General features: G+C 47.9%; 1 protein-coding gene across 2 annotated transcripts in view; it reads right to left on the bottom strand.

Moving 5' to 3' along the window:
* Positions 1-21,841, bottom strand: part of DAP3 (death associated protein 3) — a 104,109-nt gene that overhangs the window by 80,023 nt on the left and 2,245 nt on the right. Inside the window, exon 1 of one of the 2 annotated variants that reach the window (XM_078670710.1) lies at positions 20,973-21,666. The exons of the other annotated variant lie outside the window; for it this stretch is intronic. The gene's annotated coding sequence lies outside the window, so the exon portion shown is untranslated. Of the gene's footprint in view, positions 1-20,972; positions 21,667-21,841 lie in introns of those variants that run through there. 2 annotated transcript variants of the gene reach the window in all.

The following is a 21,841-nucleotide window of genomic DNA, read 5'->3' on the forward strand; positions in this document are numbered from 1 at the left end:
GTTCCATTTTCCAGAAAATTTCAGCCAATTCCGTCCACAAACGCCAAAGTTATTAGACATAGGATTTTTTCCCTATGGGATTTTTGAAAATTCTAACTATATATACCTACTGGCGACCGCCAGTAGGTAATATATATATATATATATATCCAAAGGAAATCCTCAAACCTCCACACCGCACGGCGTGGCGAAAGAAGGAGACAGACCCCACGGCTTCAGGCAAGATGTTGTTGTTTATTGATAACCTTTCTGGCGACGCGTTGCGAGTAACGTGTACTCTTGATCACACACCAATTAATCAGTCAGCCTGTTATTTTTTTTTTTGTAAAATTTTTATTTTATTTTGAGGTACATAAGAAAATAAACAAAGGGCTGCGGGAGAACCGCACAGTACCCAAAAGCAAGGTAAAAGCCTTGTACGCACATCAGCAATGACCCAAGCATATTAACCGCATATCCAGTCCAGGCTCAGGGCAACATAACATTGAGGATCACTGAACATAATGTGCTATCAGCTCATCAGTAGGCCGGGTCAACTAAGACGACCAGTGCCGCAATGTGCCGGACCCCAGACCTCCAGGTTCCATACAGGCGGTGCAGATAGTCAATTTGTGGATCCTCCACAGCCCAAAAACCCCAAACAACCAACAATCCCCTCCCACCCCCTCCCTCCCCCCCGGTGGTGACGCCATTCACTCAACACTCATACAGATCCACTTCACACTTGAAAGAGGTGCATCGATCTCACAGAGGCCGGACATACGGCCGAGGGCAATCCCTTAGAGAGAAACGTAACCAGAGGTCCCCACTGATATCGGAAATTCTTATACTGGCCCAAGAAGATGTCCGCCACTCTCTCCAGACTGAGCAACCTCCACAGCCGCGCATGCCACAACGAGATCGCCGGAGCCTCCCTCTTCTTCCAGGCCGCAGCCAGTGTAAGCTTCGCTGCGCCGAGGCACAGCCACAAAATCTTTTTATCTGCCCTGGTCTGATAGACGAGGCCAGGATCACGCAGCCCTAGCAGGACACAAGCCATAGAGTCATCAATGGGATAAGTCAATATGTCCTTCATATGGGAAAGGATTTCCTCCCAATACGGACGGATCACCGGGCAGTCCCACCAGATATGGCGGAAATCCCCCAGAAGTCCGCAACCCCTCCAGCACTTGTCCGAGGTCCCCGGGAAAATGCGGTGAAGCCTAGTCGGGCACATATACCATTGCATGACCGTTTTGAGGTGGGCTTCTCTCAAGTGCAAGGAATGGTTAAAGGACGTCAAGTCGCGCCACAGCGCCGACCATTCCGCGTCCGAGACATCTCGCCCCAACATTTCCTCCCATTGCCCCATGTAGCGAGGTCGAGGAGTTATCGTCGATTGAAGTAACAGCCGGTAAATGAAGGAGATGGCCCCTTTCATGGCAGACGTCCGCAAAATAAAGGCTTCAAACGGCGTCGGCGGTCTCGTAGCCGCCTCCATCACTCCAGGTGACGTAGCCCAGTGTAGCAGCTGAACATGCCGGAATCGCTCAGTCTGGGGGACCCCATAATCTCTCATACAATTAGCGAAAGTGAGGGTGTCCCGGCCGTGGAACAAATGGGTCAACGCCCGACACCCCCCCTCCCTCCACACCGCAAACGGTCCCTCGTGTAGCGCCGGCGGGAAAGCTGGGTTGTAATGCAAGGGCGTAAACGGCGAAGGGAATGTGGTCCAACGGTCATCTCCCGCCAGTGAGTCCCACACCTTCAATACCGTGCTGGTGGGGGTGCTGATATATGCATTGAGGGGGCGGTCCTTCTTTGGTTTCCAGGCCAGGTCCCAAATTGACCTACCGGCAACGCATCGGTCCATATGGAGCCAGTGTTTCTCGGAGGTCTGTTGCGACCACTCTACCAAAACTCTCAATTGCGCCGCTTTGTAATATAACTGCAGGTCTGGGAGCCCAACCCCACCCTCTGATCTCGGTCGACGGAGAACTGCATATGACACCCGTGCCTGACCCCCCTGCCACACGAAACGCAGTAAGGAAGTCTTGAGGAGCCGAAAGAAATCGCTGCCCATGGGGATAGGCAAGGCTTGGAACAAATATAAGAATTTAGGGAGGAGGACCATCTTCACGGCATGGATTCTGCCCAGCCACGACAGAAACTTCGGCTTCCACCTGTCCAATTCGGCCCGAGATTTCGCCAGCAAGGATGGGAAATTGGCCTGGAACAGCCCGCCCACCGTCGGAGTCAGATGGACCCCCAGGTAGATAATCGAACCCGCGGCCCAGGCCAACGGTGTCAGCGGCCGCACCCGGTCCATCTCAGCCTGCGACAGGGTAAGATTCAGGATGTGCGACTTGCTATAGTTGACCTTAAAGCCCGCCACTCCCTCAAATTCCAGCAAGGCCTCCCTAACGCAAGGAAGCGAGCTCTCCGGATCAGCAATAGAGAGCAAGACATCGTCCGCGAAGAGCGAAATCTTATGCTGCTCCCCCGCAAATGGTAAACCTCGGATCCCCTCATGCTCCCGCACCGCCACCGCCAGCGGCTCGATGCTCAGCGCGAATAGCAGGGGGGACAGAGGGCAGCCCTGTCTAGTGCCGCGAGTGTGAGCAAAGAATGCTGACAAATGACCATTCACCGCAACCCGGGACCGGGGGCAGCAGTAATTAGCCCTTACCATAGTGATGAAGGTCTCTGAAAAACCAAAGGCAGTCATGGTATTGAATAGGAACCCCCAATCCACCCTATCGAAGGCCTTCTCGGCGTCCAGGCCCACTAGGACCGCCGGTATACGGAATCGTTCCGCTTTTTCTATCAGATGCACCACCCGCCGTGTGTTATCATGCGTCTGGCGCCCCTTGATAAAGCCAGACTGGTCCGGGTGGATCAGTGCCGGCATAAGGTCTTGTAGCCGACATGCCAAGATCGCCGAATACAGTTTAGCGTCCAAATTAAGAAGCGCAATCGGGCGAAATGAGGCGCAGTGTGCCGGATCCTTCCCCGGCTTCGGCAAGACCGTAATCATCGCCTCCGCCAAGGAGCCAGTGGAAGAACCAGAGGCGGCCATGTCATTAAAAAGGGTGACCAAGAAGTCACAGAGCTCGGAGGCGTAAGATTTATAAAACACAGCAGTGTACCCGTCCGGTCCAGGCGCCTTGTGAAGCTTCAAGTTCTTAATAGCCGCTAGCACCTCCTCCCTGGTAATCGGCGCCCCTAAGAGCTCATTCCATTCCTTAGACACCTGCGGAAGGGGTAGACGCCCCAAGTAATCTTCCTGAGCGGCCGTTCCTAATCGGTCCCCCTTGTATAGGTCCGAGTAAAAGCGACCAAAGATGGCCGCCTTCGTCTCGTCCCGATGCTGCAATTGTCCAGCAGAGTCACGGATCCCTCCAATGTACTCCCGCTCCCGCCTGTCACGAAGCTGTCGAGCCAAGTGCCTCCCCACCTTGTTACCACAAGAGTAGGACTGACGGCCCAGCCTCAGTAGGGTGAACTCCGCCCTGTTACTGTAGTGGGCCCTCAGTTTCCCCCGTACCGCCGTGAGGGGCCGGAGGGTCACCCTCGAGGGGTTGAGTTTATGCGCTTGCTCGAGAGCAGCCAGTTCAGCCTCCAGGGCCTCCCTCTCCTCGCGTCGCATCCTATTGAGTTGTGCGTTAAGGCCCAAGCAAGTGCCCCTGATGGACGCCTTAAAGGCATCCCACGTGTTGGCCACCGAGGTATCAGACGGTGGGTTGAGGGCAAAGAACTCCCTAATGGCCACCCGCAGCGCCTTGTTAGAAGTCTCGTCCCGAAGCACCGAGGCCGGGAAATACCACTTCCGTTGCCCGGAGCCTGTCGACGACCAGCGCAGTGTAAGCACCAGCATGCTGTGATCCGAGACCGAGAGGGGCAGTATGGTGGAGTCAAGGACATCTCCTCGAAGAGCCTGGCCTAGGAATATATGGTCCAGTCGGGAATACGAGCGGTGCACATGAGAAAAAAACGTATAATCCCTGGACGTTGGATGTAGAAACCGCCACCCATCAACCAACCCCATGTCCTCAACTTTTCGCCGTGACACCTCTGAGAACACACCAGTATCCGCCCTGCGAGAGCCAGAACAGTCCAGCGCTCCGTCCCACACCAAATTACAGTCCCCCATGATAAACAACTGCCCTTCAACAAAATCACCCACTTTACGCAATAAGCCCTGCAGAAACTTATTCTGGCCAGTATTAGGAGCATACAACACAACAAAGGTACAGAGCCGCCCCTGAACCAGCCCCCTCACCATCAACCAGCGGCCCTCCCTGTCCGTGCGGATCGCCTCAGGTTGGAAACGCAGCGAAGCATGGAAGAGGAGGGCCACCCCCTTGTGCTTTGTGGACGCAGAGGACCTGTATATCAGAGGATAAGCCTTATGCTTGAGACGCAGTTCATCTGCGCGTGTAAGGTGAGTTTCCTGCAGACCCACTATATCTAAATGGTGATCCGTTATATATTTCCACACCCTTTGCCGTTTCTGCGGCGAGTTCAGTCCCTTGACATTCCAGGTTCCTATGCTAACAGGCATCGGGAGACAAAAACCAGAATCTTGCATAACTCGGGGGCAAGCCCACCACCCCCTGCCATAAGAAACCATGGTTACAGCCCACGTGAAGAACAGTGTCCCGCCAGCCCTCCTCCCCACTGTCCCAACCTCGAGTCCAAGGCCCACCCGCCTCGCCTTCCCCATACCAACAACACCACACATACTCCCTCTCAACACTACACAACACTATCCACAGCACGACCGCGTCACCACCATCCCCCCCCCCCCCAACCCCAACACCCCAAACAGCCCCCCCAAGACCCTCCCCCCCCCGAAAACCCCCTCACAAACCATCAGAAGTCCAAAAGAGTCCTCCTTGGTAGGGGCTAGGAGACATCGGCCGATGTCCCCCTCGAATCTCGTACCTGGGCGTCTTCTCACAAAGTACATATGAACCCACGGTACCTGCAGGGGTGCGCCCCTCCGGCGCCTGCCAGATCTCTCTTCAGAAATCACGCCGCCCCGGAACCAAGCTGAGAGGCTGACAGCGTGACAGTGGCAACCGAGGCCACCGCGTCGACCCGTTCTTGCATGCTGGTGGGCCTATCAGGCACCCTCCTCCCCCCCTTCCCGCCCACCCTGTGCCAGGAGGGGGACCTCCGCCGGCCCCGTGCAGAGGGACTCCCATCGCCAGGTGAAGCATCCGGTCCGTCGATCCCCAGTAGATCCATGGCCACTTGAAGGGACCTGATCTGTTCAAGCCTGTTGTTCCAACGAAATATGATGCGGAACGGGTGGCCCCAGGAGTAAGCAATGTTGCGGTCCCGCAGGAAGGCAGTCACTGGTCTAAACTCACGCCGTTTCTGCAGAGTAGAAGCCGCCAGATCCTGGTACAACTGCGGATGGTGCCCACGAAACTGGATAGATGTAGCCTCCCGGGCCTTCTTCAGAATGCGCCGCTCTTTCAACTGAAAATCGTGGACGCAAACGAGGATGTCAGGCGGAGGGCCCCCTCCTCGCCTAGGAAGACCAACCCTATGGGCCCTGTCCATCTTAACATCCGTTAGCTCTTCGTCACCCAGGATCTGCCGGAACAGCTCCAGGACATAGCCTCTCAGATCTCCGGACTCCCCGTCCCACGGCACCGACTTAATACGGATGTTGTTCCGTCTGGAGCGGTTCTCCAGGTCCTCCGCGTGGGACTGCAGATCCAGATTCTGTTCCCTAAGACGCAGCACATCCTGTTGCAGCTGATGGACATCATTAGCCAGGGTAAGATCATGGTCCTCCAGGGTGGCTACCCTCTCGCCAACTCCATCCAGGTCTCTCCTCACCTCTCTAAGGTCCGACGCGAGCTGGGACCGCAGCTCTGAGATGTCATCCTTAATGGAAGCAAACAGCTCAGTCATGAACGCTTTCGTGACCGGCGCCTCTCCGTCCCCTGACGCGGAAGAGGAGCTCCCCCCAGGCGATGGCGGAAGATGGGAGCCCCTGGACAGGCCATCCTTGTTAGTCTTCCCCCTCCTCTGGTTGTTCGCCATCTCAAGACCGGTCGTGTGCGTTTCCCCAGGCCGACCACAAATCGCCGGCGACCACAACCCACGGCGTCAATTGCCGGCCACGCGGTGGGGCGACCGAGGCGGGCCTCCCTGGAACCTTCTTCGAAGTGTTAGGGCCGCTAAAGCAGGTCCGCTCCTCTGCACTGCCAGCCCTTCGGATCTTGGAGTCCCCACCAGGTCACAGGTCAATGGTGCGCGTGCCCCCAAAGACCAGAGAGCGTCTCACACGCCCGGGTCACTGCTCCGTGGGAAAATGTCGCCCGGGGTCGCTGCACGACCAGGCCCTCCAATTCTAGCGTCACTCAGGGTGTAGGCCGCAGCTGAGGCTCCAGGCGTCTCGCCCCCCCCTCCATTAGAGGCCGCCGCCGATCACGGAGCCTTGTAAGCGTAGGCTACTCGTGGCCGCAATCTGCAATCGACCCACTCAGGCGGCCGCCTAGCCCGCACTAGGCCGTCTTCGCTTCCGGCCAGAGCCTAATGTCGTCTCCTCGCAAGGCCAGCCCAGCAGTCCGGCTCAGCCGGTGCCCTTCACGAGCCAGATCGCAGCCCCGGCCGCCTCCAGGCGCTCACCTCCCTCCGGTCTGCAGGGACTCTGCTCCGCCGGACCGCACTCAGCCTCCGGCTCCGCCACCGCACACACAGCTCTACACACGGGCGGGGGGGCAGGGGGGCAGACGCCGACCTCCGGGAATCCCGCCGGTCGCTGAATCTATCGAGGCGCCGCTCCAGACACCGGGCCGACCTTCAGTTCAGCACGGCGACCGCTCTGCCTGCACTTCCTGTCGGCCTCCTTTCTACTCCAGTCCGGCGTCGGAGAGGCCCTCCGCCGCCTCAGCTCCAGAAGCGCGCTTCTCCTCGTGGGACGCCCCGAGGGACCAGCGCCGCCACCAGCACTCAGCCACTATGCTCCGGTGCCCCTTGACAGCAGAACCACCGGTCAAAGCACGGTTCCGGGGGTGCTATTCGGTGCTTTGTGAAATTCGGCGCCGGAGGGGACGCAGAGAACGTCTCACTCCGTCGCCATCTTGGCCACGCCCCAGAGTAGCCTGTTATTTTTAAATGCTTAGATTCCCTGACTCCTCCTATGGGCCACACCTCCTAAAGTGCATCACATGACCGATGACCATGGGCATAGAAAGGGTGCAAATTGCAAAATGGAATACAAAAACAGACGACATTTCACATTTCAGTTTAAAAAATGATTTTTGCCTGAAAACAATGCATGTTATGAAACAAGTCAATCTTGTTGTCAAAATTGCAATCCGTTTTGTAAATTTATGATGAATAGAATATTACATCAACAAATCATTCCTATTTAAAAGTATTGCACACATCTCATTGATATCCTCAACAAATATCATAACTGCATGAATGCAGGTGCCCTGGGGCTAATAAAGTGACTAGTGCTTCATCTTTGCTGCATGAATGCATGTACCTTTCGGTATGTAAAGTGACTAGTACTAGTTGATATAGAATAACAATCAGATTTAAAAACAATTATTTATCTGCCTAGAGCCAATGAAATCATGTGACATTTAATATGAATGTGGTGGCGTGCCACCTAATTACCCACCAGCTCATGTCCTAAATATTTATTAAAAATTAAAAATTCTAGAATTATATATGTCATAAATATTAAGACCTATTTACAATTTATATACTTGAAAATCAAGGTATATGTGCTATTCTGTACATGTGCATACTAATGAGTGAGAAAACAAATAATAGGGAAAAAGCCTGCTGTGAAAAAATATAAAAAAACTAATACAAAATATATGTTATACGATCTATGTACAAATTTTACATACTTGGTTCTACTTATTAAGATGTGACAACGCACCCACTAGGGCTTTGAACTAAGCACTACACCTCCCATAAGGCCATAGTGATGGCCACCGCCCACCAGGGCAGGTGATCGGTTTCAAAGTAGTGTGGATGAACAATACGCCGCAGATGAAGGGATTTGGTTTACCCGAAACGCGCCTGGCGTTTCATTTTGGATGTGTTTCCTGGGCAGGGAGTCTGCCAGCAAGCTGTCGTGAATAAAGAATGAGATGATTCAACTTGCCGTGGCCCTTGTCGAATTTGGATTCCTGTTTGGTTTGAGATATATATATATATATATATATATATATATATTTTTATATTCTCTTCACTCAGTCTTTTTGGCACTTTAATTGTTCGACCTGATCTGGTAATTGGAAACTGGAAACCCTCACCATCAATTCCCAGGGAACAGCAGTCACTGGTGCGGCAGAGCCAGTCTCTCCTTCAACATGTAGATCAGATGAAAAAGGAGTTAAACGCTGAAAGTGAGAAGAGTCTCTGGTAATAGACTTCCCAGGATGCTGGCCAGTCACCATGTGTCCTTTAGTAGACACCATTCAAAAAGGTTCTGCATCAAATGGAGCACCAGATTTCCTGGTGTGCGATCACTCGATCTCCTCTTCTAAAGAATGTTTTTTGCATGCTGTCTTTTGTCAACATTACGCTTTCATCCTTTGTTTCTGAACCAAGTCCTTCTCATGAGTTGCGTTCTTGGTTTTCTCTCTCCCTGACTGGACCAGTGGGGTATCTTGGTTGTTATTGCTCTCCCGAACATCAATGTTGCAGGACTTTCACCTGTGGTCGAGTGAGGTGCTGAACGATAAGGTCTAATGGTACCATTTAAACAGTTTTAAATTGAGCTTTTCAAGAGTACGGCACGCCACTCCTTTCTTTAGCATACTCAAAGCACTTAACAAGTCTGTTGGCCTGTGGCCACATAAGGTGTGTACCTCTGATACTTTATATTCAGATGCTCTCAGAATTTTTTTTAACTCAAGACTGTTAAATGGTGGGCCACTGTCAGGCTTCAACACGGCTGAGTCACCCCATGTCGCAAAGATGCTATCTAGTCTATCAATGACTCGTTTTTAAGTGGTAGATGAGAGATCGCAATTAAGAGAAATTGGGAGTATTTGTTCACAATCATCATCAGGGGATGTATACATTGTTAAGTGGACCGAAAATGCTAATGGCTACTTTTTCCCTGGCATGCTTTGAGAGTTCGGACATGTTTATGATGTGTTGAGTAACTTTAGTAGAAAGGCAGTTGCACAGATGTCAGGCCTTAATTCCTTCTCCACCCGCTCATAGAGATACGGAAACCAGACTCGGTCTCTGAGAGCTTGTTTTGTGACAACAATTCCATGATGTCCTTCATGTGCCACTTCAATCATCTTCTGCCTCAGACTCTCCAGAATCAGAATTCTTGACCTTTGCAATATAGCGCTTTTGTGTGTTATGGACAGTTCGTCTTTGACATTTTTGTATTTTTTATAGTCACTATCACTGGTGAGAGATCGATGGTGTTGGTATCATGACTGATGTGTCATGATATCTTTCAGCTTTAGCATGTCACTGCCATGGCACGTGGCAGTGATAATCTGGGCTAACGAAATAGCAGCAGGTGTCTTTGATTTTACAACGATATTGAGATAAGCTTCAGCCGTCTTGGATGGAGTACCACGATCTTCTTTAAACACTCTTGAAAAGTAGTCAGCAGAGTTCTGATACTTCCTTGGATGATGCACAATGTTACAATTGTACTCTTGTAGCCACCATAGTTCAATGTGATGAGGCATCTTGTCCTTTGAATTGCCAAATATGGTTATTAAAGCTGGATGATCAGTCACCAGCGTTAAAGGCTTTCTGTAAAGGCTTTCTCCCCTCTGCAGACATGCCCGCGTCCAACAATGCCATTCAATTGCTGACCATGTCCACATCCAAATATGCCATACAATTGTTGACCTCCACCCCCCCCGCTCAGCCCTCTGGCCCTTCCTACTCCCACGGTCCCTCCTCTTCCTCAGGACCTACCTACTCCCCGCAGCTCCAACTCCCCCGCACACGCGACCTGCCCTCCCTCACACCTCACTCCCCACGCCATGTGTGCTAACCCCCACCCCCTTACGGACTCTCCGTGCCCTTCCCCTCCTCCTCTGAACCCACCCTTTTCCTCCTCTTCTAAACCTATCCTCTCCCCCCCCGAAACTCATTGCACCCACCACCCCGAACCGTCTCGCACTCTATTCCAGAATAGCCCCTACACCTCCTCCCCTAGACCCATCCTCTCTCCCTTTGAAACTCATGACTCCCATCATCCCGACCCGCCCTTCACCCTACTTCCAAACAATCCTGCCCCTCCTTCTTCACCTCCTTCACCCTTTATGGCCATATACCCACCTTCCCCCTCCATGCCTATCCTCTTGCCCTACTATGAACACCCCGTGCCGCTCCCTCTACCTTCTCCAATTTCCCACCTTAGTCTTATATCTAACTCTCTTGGCAACATTGAAAGCATTCTCGCCACTCTCAGTAGAGATCTCGCTCATCTTAGATCGGATTTCCATTCCCGCAAAAATGGAGCCCTCCCACTCCAGATAAACTCCACTCACACCAGACATATTAATCCCACTACCCCCAAACCATTTTGCACAACTCCTCTACACTGCCGCGCGCACAGACCGCGCACAGACCGCCTGCCCCCTCTCACCTATGGAGATCCTAGACCTCTGCACATCCTACCCTCCCTGCTCACCCACTAATATCCAGCCTCCCCCTGTCTCCAGCATCCCTGTCATATTGGGGACTAGCCGAACTCCCCGCTCACCTAGGCCACTCCCCAACTCACCTCCATCCACTCCCTTCCACCCCCCAAAACTCCCCCTACACCGCTTTCCTGCATGCTTGTCAATTGTCGGTCCGCTGTTCGACGTGCCATTGAAATCTCTGAATCTATTCTTAGTGAATCCATCGACATCGCGTCCCTAACGGAAACCTGGCTCAATGACCACTCAACAAGCATCCTTGACCTCCTCGCCCCTACGGGCTACTCTATTCTCAGAAAAGACCGGCCCATCCGGAAAGGCGGTGGTGTTGCCATCATCTTCAAAGAAGAATTACAACTTTCCCTGGTCAATAACACTCATTACTCTGCCCTTGAATACCTCGAAGCTGAACTCAAAATTCACGGCTCCCAACCCATTCGCCTTCACAACATATATAACCCTCCCGGCAATACACATCCCTTCGTTGATGAGCTATCCGACCTTCTTACACAATTGTCACTTTCCAACTCCCAAAACATTTTCCTGGGAGACCTCAACCTCCATTGGAATGAGACCAATAACCTCTCTATCACCCTCCTATCCAACCTTCTCGAGATCAATAACCTCGAGCAACCTTGTAAATCTTCGACCCATTCCAAAGGAGCAATCCTAGATGCCATCATTACAAGCAAAGATCTAGCCCTCCTATCCAACATCGTTCCCATCGACTGGTCCGACCATCATCTCATTCTGTTCTCTATTGCGGTCTCTGCCATCCCCCCTCCCACGAAAATCATTAAACCCATGAAACTGTCCAGAAATCTTAATATCCCCCCTGATTTACTGGAATCCAAACTCCATGCCCAACTTCTCGCCATCCCTCTCTCACTGAACGCAAATCAGCTTACAGAACACTACAACAAAGCAGTCGTGGATACCCTGGACCTCCTGGCCTCGCCGAAGCTTAAAAACCAAAGAAGCATTCCTTCCAAATCATGGTTTAATTCTGAGCTTAATAATGAAAGACGCTCACTTAGACGGATGGAAAGAACGTGGCGAGAACACCCTACCCCTTTGCACCTAGCTCGCCTCAGACTTGCCAGATCATCTTACAAAAAACACATCTTTAAACAAAAAGCACCCTTTTTCCGAGCACAACTGGGCCGAGCAAAAAATAGACCCAGAGAACTGTTTAACATTGTTCGCAATCAAACCTCATCCACTCCTCCTATACTTCTGGCCTCGACCACAAGATGCGAAGAAATAGCCTTCTTTTTCTCTGAAAAAATTGCTAGAATAGAAAAATCCTTCCTCCAGGCTCCGACCCCTACCTCCATTTTGGACACCTCCCGTAACTCACCTGCATCCCTCCCACCCCCCCCTGCTCCCTCCATGATCCTACATAACATTGATCTCCCGTTCCCCTCCATTCCTTCCACCCTCCACGATTCCAATCCCCCTAACACTCTCCTTAAAGATAACGCCGCCTGGCATAATTTCCAGCCAGTTACTGAAAGAGATGTCTTTGACATCATTGCGAAACTTAAACCCTCCTCCCACACCAAAGACCCCCTCCCCTCTAAACTTGTCCAAAATCTCAAACACATCATTACCCCTTCCTGGACCTCGATCATTAACACTTCCCTAGCCACCGGCTGTGTCCCTACCTCCCTACAACTGGGCCACATCACCCCCATTCTCAAAAACCCTACTGCCGACCCGAATGACCTCAACAACCTCCGTCCTATTTCCAATCTGCCCCTACTCTCAAAAGCCCTGGAAAAATATGTGTCCTTCTTCCGCTTGACAGACACATTGAACTTTTTAACTTACTTGACCCCCTCCAATCAGGCTTCAGGAAAGGTTGCAGCACTGAAACCGCCATGCTTAACATTGTAGATGACATTCACCACTCCCCCGACATTGGCGAATCTAGCCTATTGATCCTCCTCGATCTCTCCGCAGCGTTCAATACCGTTAACCATTCTGTTCTACTCAAAGTCCTTAGAGAACGATTCAGCCTTAATGGTATGACTCATAATTGGTTTGTCTCATACCTGCAACACCGTGCTCAACAAATTAAAGTCCAAAACTGCTTATCGAACCCCTCCCCTATTTCTCTAGGAGTTCCGCAAGGATCCATACTCTCTCCCTCTCTCTTTAACCTCTTCATGGAACCCCTCACCCTCATTCTCAAACAAGCCAGGATCAACTACCATCTTTACGCTGACGATACACAACTCTAGCATAAGATAAAAACCCACGCTGACATCCTACATCTCAACAACACCCTCATCAAAATTCAAGCCTGGTTCCACTCGAACCACCTCAAACTTAACCCTAAAAAAACTGAAATTATCCTTTTCTCCCCAAATAACAGCCAACTCCCCATTCAAAATTGGATCACTGACCTTAATGCCCTCAACTGCCCCTTGTCCCTAGCCACCCCAGTCAAATCTTTGGGCATCTCCCTTGACAACCGCCTATCTCTCAACGTACACATCAAAAACTCTGCCAAAGGAGCCCTCTTTACCCTGCGTAACCTTAAGAGAATTAAGCCCTTCATCCCAATTGATGATTTTAAACTAACAGTTCAACCTCTTGTTCTATAGCGCATTGATTACGGCAATGCCATCCTCACCAGAATTCCCAAAACACACCTGGCACCTCTAAAATCAGTGCTCAACCTCGCGGCCAGGCTTATCACAGACTGCAAATGATTTGACCACATCTTTCCCGCCCTCAAAATCCTCAAATGGCTCCCCATTGAAGGCAGATCCACTTATAAAACCGCCTGCATTACGCACAAAATCCTCCACCAAAACACTCCGACATACCTTGCTATCAAATTGACCAAAGCAGGCTGCACGCGATCCCTGAGAAGCTCTAACACCCTCCTACTTATCCCCCCCTTCAGAAAAAGAATTCCACTCAGCCACGCTCCTTTTCAGACAATGCCCCTCTTATTTGGAATGCCCTCCCACCAGACCTCCGTTGTAACCCGTCCTACCCCAGCTTCAAAAAAGAACTCAAACTTCTTCTCCTTAATAAATACGGGGGCTTCTAATTACCTCACGAGTGGCCTCGCCTTCTTCAGCATCCCCCCACCCAGCTGCTCCGCCTACGGCTAGTGAACCCCCTCCTGCCCCCCTCTCCTTCACTTCCCCTTCAATCTTATCACCTTCCCTCCTCTCCATGCCTCTCCTTTACCTCCCGTTTCTTACTACACTTTATGACCTCCAGTTTATCTTTCACATTTTTGTCCTTCCTGCTCCTAGGTATATTTTATCGAACCTTCTCACCAAACTGCGACCTCTATATTGTATATCTTATTGTGTTTAGCAATTGTTTTTTACTTTATTATCTAGTTTAACCTTTATCCTATGTGGACTGCTTATTTTTTAATCAACTTTCTGTACTTATACACACTGTACCTGTATTTAAACACCTTTCTGTTACAATTGTAAAGCGCTCTGATACCTCTGGGTCCAGCCAGCGCTATATAAAACCTCTAAAATAAATAAAATAAAATAAATAAAAACATGGAAATGTTCACGAGCCCATATCACTAGTAAACTTTCTTTTTCAGGCTGTGAATAAGTTTGTTCTGTTTTGAACAAACTCCTACTTGCATATGCCACAATATGCCTTTAAGTATTCGGGTGTCCTCTATGCTGTGCAAGGACAGCACCTAACCCCACTGGGCTGGCGTCAACAACAACTTCTGCATGAAGCTTCAGATTGAAATATGCCATGTGTTCTCAATGGCTTGTTTGATTTTCTTAAAACTTATCTCACATTTGTGTGACCAATTAAATAAAACATTATTTTTCATCAACTCTCTCAATGGGGCACTTACAAAGGCAAAGCCTTGTATATATCTGGAACAGTAGCTGGCCGTGCCAACAAATGAACGTACCATAGAAACATCTTGTGTGTGTGGGGTGGGGGTGCATTTGGCCGCGTTTGTACTTAATTAAGCAGGATCGGATGTCATACCCCTGTCTGAAAAGATATGTCCAAAGAATTTTAACTTTGTCTTGTGAAACTCACATTTATCTGCATTTAAAGTCAAACCTGCATCCGCAAGTAAACAACATACTTGTGGGAGAGCTTTATCGTGCTCTTTTGTGTAACTCTGAAAACTAATATGTCAACGCTATAATTGAATGCATTTAGGACAGGTTGTATAATATGTCGAATTACGTCTTGAAAAAGTTCTGCATCCAATGACACACCAACACATAGTCTTTTATATCGAAACAGACCAATATGTGTAGAAAAGGATGTATGAGCCTGCAATTTTCTTCAAGTTCCAACTGATGATAGCCTTTATTCAAATCAAGAACAGAGAAGACTTTTGCACCATTTAATTGCGTTATCTTGTCAGCAATGTTCAGGCCTGGATATTCTCGTTCAATTGCCTTGTTTGGCTGGCGAATGTCAATGCATATGCGTACAGTTCCTTCACGGTCCTTTTTGGGCACTACCACTATGGGAGAAACCCATGGTGTGGGACCAGTAGATCACTCAATGATATCATGCTTAAGTAATGATTCAAGTTCTTTTTCAACAGTGTCTTGTAAGTGGAAAGCAATTTGTCTATGTCTTTGAGCAACAGGACGGATGTCCTCATTAATATGCCGCTTTACTTTCATAGTCTAAAGCTTTTGAAACCATGAAATAATAAAGGGAATTGACATACTATTTTGTGGTGAGTATTCATGCTACAGTTTACGGAAATCAGTACCATATCAGCAGCTGTGCTGAACTGGAGTACATAGGCACTCGATGTTGTACCTTGAAGCATATAGATAGGTGCTTGCACTTTCATTTTCTTGTGTTTTCTTCTCGCTACAAATGAACCTTGACTTTTTAAGGGTGTTGATGCAGCCCATGTATACACTTTGGTTTTCGATGGCGTCAGTCACGGTAATGGAGACAATTCATTATATTTCTCCTCAGGCAGAATGTCTACTGAAACACCACCATCGATAATGAAAGGTATTGAACAATCATTTATTTTCAGTGTAATCTTTGGCCAACGTTTGAATGACTTTGGTGCTTCAGCATGTCGACTTTTCCTTGACTGACATTTTTCTTTACAAGTGGCCAGTCCAACATGCGCACGCTTTTCTGAAGTAAACATCGACATGGCACAACCATCTTTTTGACTTTCACTTGCTACTGATCTAGAAGAACCGATTGACGATGATTTAGAGGACAATCTACTTCGTTCAGTGTCGATTTTTCTTAACTGATGTCGTCGCTTGGCCTAGTGGGTGAGCAACAAATCTGGCCAACGGCTGTACATTAACACTCGCTCCAACTAAGAGTTTTTCTCGGCATTCGTCGTCAGAATTAATCTGACAAGCATCCATCAAGAACTCTAACACGTATGGCTTCTTCGTCATTAAATTCATTGAACTACAGTGTTTGATGAGTGTGTAAGTCTCTTCCCAATTTCATCAATGGTTTCACTAACTTTCTGCCGTTCTTGATTGAAAATGTATATTTTATAATCTACATTTGGCAGTGTTAAACTTGAGATTCAAAGTTTCTTTAATCTGACAACATGTGATTTTTTCGTCAGTTTGAGGCATCCTCCTTATGACTTGTTTTACACCAGCCAGACTTTGAGGAATTTGATCATCTTTTTGTTATCAGTCTCTTCAAGTGCAGCAATGAAATCATCAAATGTCTCTCTCCACGTAATCCATCTATCGCCAATATTTTGCTTTTTGGAGGTATCAAAAGGTGGTGGAGGTTTCAGGAACGCAAAAGCGTTGTAGACCAGTGTAGAACTTAATGACAACCGCTAGTGGATCACTGGGACTTGGTTTAGGTGACTATTCTGTGAGACCTTGCAACGTACCGGCATATGAATAATCTTTAGTGATAGCTGGAAACGTGACTTTCTTTTCCTGCCATCTGAAAAATTTCACTATTCTGATAGTCATTCTCTGAAGATCTGTGAAGTTTTTCTGAGCCCCACGCATCAGTTTTGTTAGCTGGCCATTTCGAATATAGATGGCTCGATAAGCATAACCGTGGGCATGTCTCCTTGAGCCACTTCACAGCAGTCCAATGACTCTTGTTAATGGTTTTGATAAGTTAATTAGTGAATGTTTTCTAAATGTCAAGTTGTACTTTCTGACACCCGGTTTATATTCCGCTGGCAGCGCTTCTGCTTGCAGCGTTATTTTGTTAATATAATTATCAATGATTGCTCTTTGAAAACCAGGTTTCATTTGCCTTCAGCATTAACACTCTGTATAACATATACCTTTATTTGGCATGGCAGCGGTGTATCTTTATGTATGGCCTGACCAGAAGGTTCTCGGACATTGATGTGTTGATTCTGCAATGCTTTTGTTGTCAACTGCTTCACAGCGGCTGAAGCTGCACTTTGACTCCATATGCATTAAGCGTTCATTATGCAGTTCGACGACGGCACACACAAGCAAAATCTCTGGGACGGCACTGTTGATCTTTGGGATACTTATCCCCCATCTTGATGCCATTCGTTGCATCTTACCCAACCTGGGTACCTCCCAATGACTACGCCATACATGGAGCTTATTATTAAACATCTCCGTAACTGTGAAACCAACATTCTAAATAAGCCTTCATTGCATACCGCTCTTACACCTACGTCACAGCTCTACAGAGTCCTTCAGGAGCCAAAAGGGTTCAGTCATGCTAACTCGCAAGACACTACACATGGCAAGCAGTTACTCTCATAAATAATCCAGACACTGCCTTACTCTTTCCTTCAAACCTACGTCAGATGTGCTTCAAAATTATCTGTGTCAATGAGGACTAAAAAATGTACAACGAGAGTTGGTGGTCTTAACAGTAATCTATGCCAAGACTCGGCAATAAGTGCATTTTGCAAACCTTAGTCATACATGAATCAAGGATTATCGATTCCTTGAGTGTAAGGAGCTGAGAATGAAAAAAAAAGACTGCTGGGGAGAAACTTGTTTTCTCCCAGCTCAATCCCGCTCACCACAAACTCAAAAGAAAAGAAACTTCAAGTGAGTGCTTGCTGAAGAAATGTTCAAAAACAAAACAATTATTAAATACTTCATCTGGGAATATACTCCACAGGGAATCCATCAAATAAAGAGCAAGAGAGAACCTACACTCTGTGGCAGGCTTCTTTAAATGATTTTATTTTATTTATTTATTTTATTTTATAGGTTTTATATAGCGCTGGCTGGACCCGGGGGCATCAGAGCGCTTTACATATTGTGAGCCAGAAGGTAAAAACACCGGGACCCAAAAACATAACAGTATTATATATACACAACATATACGTCAACATATGGGGGACTTCAGGAGGATAAATATGGGAAGACAAAAAACATCATACTGTGGAGTAAGTGGTAATAATAATTACATAGGCACAAAAAATTAAGAAGAGCGCTGGGAAGATAGGGGAGTAAGGAAAGGGAGGATAGTGGTCAGTTAGGTTGATAAGGAAAGGGAGGGTAGGTCAATAAATTGGATGGGGTTGGAGAGGGTTGATGAGGGCTGAGGGTTGACGACAGAAGGGGGGTGTGAGGGAATGCGAGGGTGGTAGACAGGGAGGGGGGAGGTGATGAGAGGAAGGGCGGGTAAGGCAGGTCGCAGGGGGGCGGACGCATCTATGGTCGGACAGAGGTGGCCAGTACAAGGGAGCAGATAGGGATTAGGGTCCCCAGTATTTATTGAGAAGATGTAGTTTGAATTCTTTTTTGAAGATAAAATAGGAAGGATTGCATCGAAGTTAGTAGGCAGGGCATTCCAAATGCAGGGAGCATTGCCGGAAAAGGATCGAGACTGAGTGGATTTCTTTTTCATAAGGGGGGGGGGATAAGAAGGAAGGAGTTGGTGCTTCTCAAGGATCGGGAGCAGCCGGCTTTACTAAGTTTGTTAGTGAGGTAGGATGGTGTGTTCTGATGGAGAGTTTTGTGTGTAATTAATGCAGGCCATTTTGTAAGTGGACCTACCTTCAATGGGGAGCCATTTATGGGTGTGGAGGGCAGATTAGTAGTTTGTGAGTTACTGGTAGTGCTCCAGCTTCCTGCAAGTAGCTTTCCTGTTTGCAGCCTAGTGATCTAAATTAGAAGCTTGTGCTTTATTAAAATAATATTGGTGTACCGAAACTGAAAAGCACGTGTCTAGGTTTCATAAGCTGAGGTGTGGAGAAAAAGTGCTTACATTTTCAAAATTGACTTACAGCTGATATCTGAGCGAAAAAATTAAATGATGTTGGAGAGGTTTATTACTAATATTTCTATGGGGCAGAGCTATGGGGGCATAAACCTGATAAAAGACATTGAGCTGATTGAGAACACTTTCATCAGGCAGTGAGCCTTCCCCAGTGCTCCATTAGTCCTGCTTTGCCAAGATGTAGAAGTCAGCCTATCTCCGAGGGAATTGGTCATAGATCCCTCCTCTTCTGGAAAAGAATCAGGGCTACTCCAGAGTTGACATTTTATAGACTTGCATAGGAGGAGATACTAGGGCTACCTGGGGCAAAAGGCTATCATGGTTCTCTTACATTAGGGATACCCTAACTAGCACTGGCAAAATGGGTCTATGGCGTGATCCGGCAGTAGCCTGTCCTTTAACGTCGTGGTAGGACCTTGTGAAGTACTTTAATGGCCACAAGCTTTCTTCATTGTGGAGGAGTGCACCCCTGGGTACTTTGACAGATAGATTAATTGGGATCAAAGATACCTATAGTCCAGAAGGGGTTTTAGATGAAATATAGCCAGCTATAGCCAGAAAATTATATATTCAATGTAGGAATGGATCGCTTCCACTGTGTTCTTTTACTAAAAATTGGAGAGCGGGACATGAATAAGAAGCGTCCATCCTGTGGTGCAGTAGAGGAAACTGAAGCCCATGTTCCTTTTATCTGTCCAGCTTGTCAAAAACACAGGTCTAAATAGCTGGTTCAGATATGCAGGAACTAGCAACCTTGTGTTGCCAAACGACTCTCAGAATTTTGAAATAGAACACACATCAACCTATTGCCTGTGCTGTTTCTAGGTATCGCTTTCCTGTTTGATGTGTATGAAAAAGGTTTTATGATTACATTTATATGACCCAGTGAGGGACTCTATATTTATTTTTGCTCCCCAGATAATATGTGGCAATAAGGGACATATTTGCCCATGAAGATTCCTGAGAGTTCCTCTATGGATTTTTTGTGATTTGAAAATAACATGTTGTTATTTGTACGCAGTAAAAGCCTAATTTCTATTTAAACTAGATGTCAAGGTATCAGACTTTCGGTTTTTACTCCAAACACAGCCAGCGCATTTTAGTAACACCCACTCTAGGCTAGCAGGTCTAGCAAGACAAGCGCTGTAGAGTAGGATTCTAGGCTTTCGTATATTGATGATTTGTATTATCAACATATTTTATACCATGCTGACCTGTTTTAGTAGTCATTTTTAATGAACATTTTAATTATGTATTTGTGTTGGTTGTATTTATGTACTTTTATGTTTTTGTAACCGAAATATTATTAACTTGGTGCCAAAGGCTTGCACCCATGGCGGTTATATATTACCCACGTAGAGGCATTCCACATTGAGGAACCATGTTTACAATACTACTAGCAACCTTGATTGATACACTCCAGTGATCACTGCAGGCAATCTTTGCATATGGTGGCAACTAATGGAATCTAATATTTCCATTGTGGAAACTGCTACATCTCAAATAACAGGTGTAACTCAGTAGGATCTTCATTGAACATAAGTAGCTCTTACTACAGAAAAGGTTGGAGACCCCTGCCTACAGCGACGGGTGCAAATAGGCACACAAGCGTGTATCTATTGTACATCCAGTGCCAAGGAATGGAAGGCATAGACAGGCAATTGCACTGGCTGTGACCATTAAATCTATACTTCAAAGAAACTGGCCCATTAACGCACGCTTAACATGTACACCCCCTTGGGCTCTAGACTGTCAGAAAGGTCGCACGTCATGTTAACGAGCTCAGATAGGGAGAGGGCTGTCATCGTTGATGGAGAAGCATGCAGATGTGAACCTGTGGCTGTTAAAACAATGTTCAGGGGAGCCGAGTCAAACACTTGTAGGTGTTGGGTTACCAAATATATAGTTTAAACCCATAAATGATGACATTATTCACACACACGTGGGTGGATCTATGCTACGAAATAACACACGGATGATGCACAAAGTGCCCGGGGGAGGAAGATTGTATACGGACATACGGTGCAGGAAGTTACATGTCCACCTTCCCATTCTGTCATTCCTGACCCACAGGAGTATGCACCCCCGAGCATCACTCACCACTCTTGACAGCAGCCGGTCAGCTCAACGACCATCCGAACTCTGAGAATCACTGACCCGGAAGTGGAAGTACACTCTACATGGGCGCCGCCATCTTACTGCAGCACAAGTGAGGTCATCTCAACCCGCGCTGGTAAACTCATAAACATCACCGCCTTTCTGGCATAAATACATGTCTCTACAACTATTTTGGTCCAGGTTAAGTGGGCAGATAAAACAAAATACGGTTCCTGTCATTCGATGGCTCTCGACACTACCGCTCGCTCAGGTTCACGTAATCAAACCTGGCCGTTTTCGAATGAAATTATTTCCTGCTCGTTACAAGGGCTTGAACTAGACTACATTGAAATGTGAAGTTATGGAAGTTGTATTCAAATGAATGCGGGCGTAGTGTTTCCCCTAATGAGCCTGCGAGTGAAAATGTACATGCTTTATATATCTTGAAAATAATGCCTTTCAATTTTCTGGCAGGCCTAAATATCTTTATGTCTGTCTTTAATGACAACATCGTAAACATTTAGGTATAAGGAGAAGCTTGGGTTAATTTGGAGCTACAGCTTCCCATGTCTCACTGGACGCCAAATAGCATAACACAGAGCGAAGGCAAATTTCATTGGAGTGTAGCCGAGTTTCAAGAACAGAATAAGTTCTGCAAAATGGCCTCCTATGGTGACTTACGAAGGGATATCAATATAGAGTACAAAAAGAGGCAGTGTCCCAACTGAGTATGTGTAAAATGTCTTGTTTAAAATCAACGGCTACTCCTAGGCTTGCATGCTAAGCATGAGCAAGTGACAGCGTCCCTCTGCCTGACCATAATATGACCGCCAATTAGGACGCTCGACTTTTTGCGCCTGCGCTAGCTGCGC

This window comes from Lissotriton helveticus, chromosome 12 (assembly GCF_964261635.1).
Source record: "Lissotriton helveticus chromosome 12, aLisHel1.1, whole genome shotgun sequence".
In the NCBI taxonomy this organism is placed as follows: Eukaryota; Metazoa; Chordata; class Amphibia; order Caudata; family Salamandridae; genus Lissotriton; species Lissotriton helveticus.